Raw genomic sequence first — 6,000 nt, 5'->3', positions numbered from 1 at the left:
AGAGATGACCTTGTTTAGATTAAAGTACTAGCAAAATCCCACCAAGGGTGGTCGATTATATGTAAGAGATAAAAGAGAGAGAGAGAGAGAGAGAGAGGTGTTATCTCTCTCCCTCTTACCAAGTTGCATAAAACCCTAAAGATGAAGGCTATGCTATGCTTATACAAGGGCTTCAATTAAGTGAAACCCTAGCCTCCTCACTCCTTGGCCGGCTGTTTCGGCCTAAATTTTGCATGCCAGCCCATATTGGCTATTGGGTTCACTTTCCAAAAGGTGTTAGGCCTTGCTTACCAAAAAATGGTGAATGACGCATACTATTCAACAAAAAGGGGAATTATTTTGATAATAGAGAAAAATTACCACCAATGGTGATTTAATCCAAGAATCAAATCATTTGAATTAATTTAGCCCAAATTCACAATTTCTTAACTATTAATGTATGTCAAAATGACTCATCACCTTCCATGACTAAACTCCAAATCAAATTGATGACCTTAAAAGCTAGAAAGGTGAATTCAGACTTGCTTTAGTTAAAAATCACAACTATTTATTCCAAGATCGCCGGATTTCTGCTACTGACAGAATATTTATATTTTTGGAACTAACGTTGGAAGAATCTGGGTATTATTATTCATTTCAGTTCAGTGTTTTGCAAAAGGAACGATCATGAGGCATTTAGGAGCATTGATGAACAAAGAGCCAAAAAAATAAATCAAAGCAACTGGCTGACAATCTTTTACCACTTGTGCATTGATGAGGATTAGTCCAAAGCCGAAAATATCCACGACTATTCACCATCACATTTTCTCATATAAACACAAGAGTGCCTGGACTGAAAAGAAGACACCCAACCAACCAACCAATCAAACAATACTCAATCTAAACAATCACCTCAAATTGATCAAAGATCACACGATCTTGCAACTACCAAAAGCAAGCGAACAATTTTCCCCCGAAAGCAAGCAAACTCAAGGAAAAGCTCAGACAATCAAGGAGAAAACAAGATTTCTCTTGCAATCCAGACGAGGTAAATCAAACAAAATTCAAAAGAGATTAATTTCTCTTACAAATTTGGTTCAGCAAATTAGACAATTCAAGCAGAAGTCAGGTCATTCATTATATGAAAACCTCAACAAAATTTAATGTCTTTGAATTGTCTAGAAAGCTGCCAGGTCATTCAGAATCAACCAAAACAGGTGCCAGCCTGCATTTCTACTCACTTTTTTCAACCTCTTTATGGCTCCACTTGTTTATAGCTTTGCCAACTTCAATATTGGTATCAATTTTCAGCTAATTTCTATTAGTTGAAGGTGCTAACGTACATTTCCAGTGCAGAAACATCCAGTTCAACCAATAGAAATCCAGTACAACCTGATCCTGAATCGATTCTGCCATTGTATTTTAAGCAGAAGTCAAAGCCTAACACTATGAGGTCCATACTTGGCAATTCATTTTATGCTTTGTACTTCAGATAGTTCCACTTGGACTAGTTTGTTATATATTTCATGAAGAAGGTTGGTAACGTTAGCAACACCAATGTGCGAGGAAACTGAGGTAGAAGAAGAAGCCTTAGTTGCCATGAGAAAGAAGAAAAAGAGAAGTCGCTTGACTTTTAGATTGCTCTGATACCAAGATAGATTTTTGGTAAGCCTACAATTTTCATTCATTTAGGTTCCTATGTATTGTATTTATAAATCACGTATAGTCCTATTACAATAGGAGTTACATTCAATGATATACAAGTTATATCTTATCAGATAAAGAATGTAATATACAAAGATGACTACATGAGAATGAAAGCTATCTAGAACTCTAAATAATTATGTCTAGTCAGGATTTATAGGATTGTTGGCATGAATACTGGAACTGCTCATTAGTAGCTCCATCAACATTGAGCTTTTAGAAACCTTCAGGGAAACAGCTCTAAATCTCATTCTGATTAACCCTACAAACACGTAGTTGTTCTTAAAATTTATGAATTCTTCATAAAGCTCAAAAATTCTCTCAATAAGATGGATAGGATTAATTCGATTATAAAACTGCACTGTGAGATACACATTCGTTTTTAATTGAGTACATCCTCAATTGAGAATTCTTATATGAATATATATATATATATATTAGATTTTCTCTTTTGTGGAACTCCCACTCAATTAAAGCAACCATTTACTTTCTATCAAGAAAACAAAAGAAGCAACTATTTGCTTTAACGGGTCAAATCTGTTGTAGGTGTGTGTAAAAGATCTTATGCCAAATTCCACAAACATTCAATTACATTCATCTATTATGTGGATGAGCACTCAAAGTAGATTTCAATATCAACAGAAATATCTTCTATAATTTTATCTCTACTCTCCCTCTCCAAAACGGATATCAAATTTAAACTTTTTATTTCGTTAATAAATTGGCAGCAAAAAGTAGCTGACATATCCCAACATAGAAAAGTGCTTAATTTGTGTGTAATAAAATTGTTTTGTTTTTTTTTCATAAACAGATATAGAATACAAATTATTTTCTGTCACATCCGAATTTGAATACAATGATTCAAAAAGTAATTATAACAAAAATCAAAATCTAACCATTATATGATGTGACACGTCGGTCACTTGTTAGAATTAAATGTCTATCAACTTTATCAATTACCTTTGACAAAGGCCCAATTATCTCTTGCCATTGCTCGATTCGAATGGTATCCAACCATCCAATGCATTATGTTGAGTTATATTCAACGCAAAATCTATTGACAATGAATAAAGAGACATATGAATTCTGTATTTTCGTTTCTCGATATGAGACAATATTCTCAAACGTTTAATCACTTACGTGTAAATAGCCGGTTCATATTTAGGAAAACGTACTGCAGTGTTTGTACTTTCTCAACGCAGGCTCCTTATGTTAAGGGCATAATTTTTGCATCCTAAAAAGGTATGGAAAAGCTACCAAAGCTCTCAAAAGCTAGAGTGTGAAGATTATAGTGACAGTAGAGCAGAGGAGAATAAAGGCATAGCTTCACAGAGTCGCAAAGCCAAAGGTAGAAATCTAAATACCAAAAAGTGAGTGGTGTGACTTTTTTTTTCTTCTTTTTTTTTTTTTTTTGGGTGGGAAGGACCATTTTTCTTTTTTGTGGTTGAATTTGGCACGAGCGAAATCAGGTCCTTGTCTTACTCTTACACACATTTGGGGTTGCGTGACGGCATCGTTTCATGTACGTTGGGCTGCCTTTTTCAATGTGGCTCAGTGCATTGGTCGAAAATTTAAACTCAAACAAAAAAGGTCGTCATGTGTTGATTGTTTGGGGCAGAGACCAACAAGGTAGTCTAAGAATCTAACTTTACAAGTTCATGTTGGTGTAGAAACCCGAGGAAACAAACATCACTCCGTTGGCATTAATGGCATGGCGTTTAATACTTAGTCAAACTTGTTAACGGAAAAATCATTAATCCAATTCAATTAGGATCATTGCGGATCTAAGAATTTTTTTTTTTTGGGCAAGAAAATACTATTATCAAGTTATTAATAATGAAGATCAATCAACTCTATATTAAGGAGAAAAAAAAATCATATAATGCACAAATTAGTAACACAAATTTTACACATTCTACTTAGTTTCTTTATTGAATGACACAAAAAGAAGAATGAGAAGAGTGAGTCTAGAGAACGAGAAGACTGACATGAGTAAAAAAGTAGAGCATGCCACCCCTTTTGCCCTGCCTTAGTCTTCTCTGAGGAAGTTTATCCAACAAACTTGCCCCCATTCAATACAAAATTTCATAATAATTTGGCACCTTCACATGTAAAAAAAACATAATTGAGTGAAGGCAAGTGCCTTCACTAGACCCTTAATAGATCCGTCATACTTTCTGGAGTCATATTTTGTCACACGGATTAGGTTTTACGTACATAATTTATCGATCATGTGGTTCGGCTCAGGGATGTGGTCATTTTGCTCTTCGACCATTATGTCACGTGGTTTGTGGCTAACAATATGGCCTCTATTTTGAAAGGTGGTTTTAAGAACATGATTAAAACTTTCCAACTCTTACCTTAACTAAGTTTCATAAACTAATTACAAATGAGGCTGCAAGAAAATATAGATATAATCATATAATAAACAAGTAAGGCAGAAAGAATATTAGTCAAAGAATTTCTAATGAGGCCCTCTTGCAAGTTAATTAAGCTAAATAAAACATGATTTGTCCTGTGCTCCTTTTATGATTGGAGAATAAGATTCCAGTACAAGTTTTGCTTTATCTCAAAGTCAAGAAAGTTGAGAAAATGTCATAATTATTTATTTCAATTTGCAGTTTAAAGCTGGATATTATATAATTAAATTAATTAAACTGCTACTCGTTGGCTATCTTTTGCTGTCAAGTGATGAAATTGGAGGGCACTTAAGTTCCTCTAGCATGCCTATGATATTGAAGTGAAACAAAATTATTTTGTTGTGGACCCATTGATTGAAGGGTTTGAACTTGCCTGATGACCAATGTAGAATTAGCATCCTACTATCATTACCACTAGTAATACTTCATTGCGCTAGGCAAACCTTTTTTTTGAATTCTTTTTGTTGGAAGGGAAGGTGGGTTTAAAATGGAAAAAGCAAATTACAAACAAATAAATTTCTGTTTAAAAAAATTAGAAGAGAAAGATATGAATTCTCACATCTCATAATGAGATAATAGAGGAATAAGATATAATTTTGTATAATGCTATAATACGGTCATAATGGTATAATATGTTCACGCAGTGGCAGAGTCAGAATTTCATATATGAGGAGGCCTCTTACAAAATATTTATAAAAATAATTCAAACTCACAGTACATATACAATGACATCTTTACACTTCTTCTTTTTTTCTTTTGGTAATCTACAAATTAATTGAAAGATCCATTGAACTCAATAAAGAATGATTCAAATTTATACAAACCATAGGCAAAGAAAAACAATAAAAAAATAAGAGAAAGATTAACAATCTTAATTAAGTAAGTCAACCCAATTGAAACTTGATAATTTGGCAACAACAAAAAAAATTTGATAATATATTATATGGAGAATAAGATAACTAATAGCCACAAATCTAGAGAAATGGGTGAAAATAACTCTTATATTTGAAGGACTTGTGTAAAAAATAATAATATGTATACTAAGTTTTTAGAAAATTGATCTAAAACATGAAAAAAGATGTAAACTTGAAGAAAAAACCCTAGAAATATTAGAAGTATCATAAAAGATATTAATATATAATATTTTGTTGTAAATAATATTGGTGAAGCCCACATAAAGAGAAATGATAGAAGAAAAATGATGGTGTTGAGTATGGTAGTCAAAAGAAGAAATGATGGTGTTAGAAGTGGGATGATTAGTCAAAAGATGAAATTATAATGTTGGGGAGAAATCATTATGTCTCCATTAGAAGCCTTTTACTTTGCCTATAAATAGGCTTGCTCATTCACTTGTAAGACACACCAAAATGAAGAGAAGAATGAGTGAGGAAAGAAAGAAAGGAAGAGAAGGAAGAAAGAGGGTGAATGAGTTGAGAGGAAAGAGAGCAAGAGAGAAATTCTCCAAGAGAGAAAATTGAGTGAGCCATACTTATTGTAAACACTAAAGTTGTAGCCCTATTATTTTACATAGTGGAAAAGTTACTACTGCTGCTCTCCGGGGACGTAGGCATAGCCGAACCTCGTTAAATACTGTGTCTCATCTACTTTACGTGCAGCTCAATATTCGCACATATCCCAGTTATTTTACAACACGTTATCAGCACGAGAAGCTCTCAGGTATAATTTTTGTGCTGCACTATTATTTATACTACTAACCATTGTATATATATATGAAAAGTTGATGGTAATATAATATGTTATATCTATTCATTTTTCTATTACTAACCACTAACAAAAATGGACCATTGGTAATACTAAACATATTATCAGTGGGAGACCGTTACTAATACTAACATTTTTCTTATTTTATTCGGTGGTGGTTTTAACCCCATATTTA

This window comes from Prunus persica, chromosome G2, assembly GCF_000346465.2.
Source record: "Prunus persica cultivar Lovell chromosome G2, Prunus_persica_NCBIv2, whole genome shotgun sequence".
NCBI lineage: Eukaryota > Viridiplantae > Streptophyta > Magnoliopsida > Rosales > Rosaceae > Prunus > Prunus persica.
Note: the sequence above shows the minus strand (reverse complement) of the source record.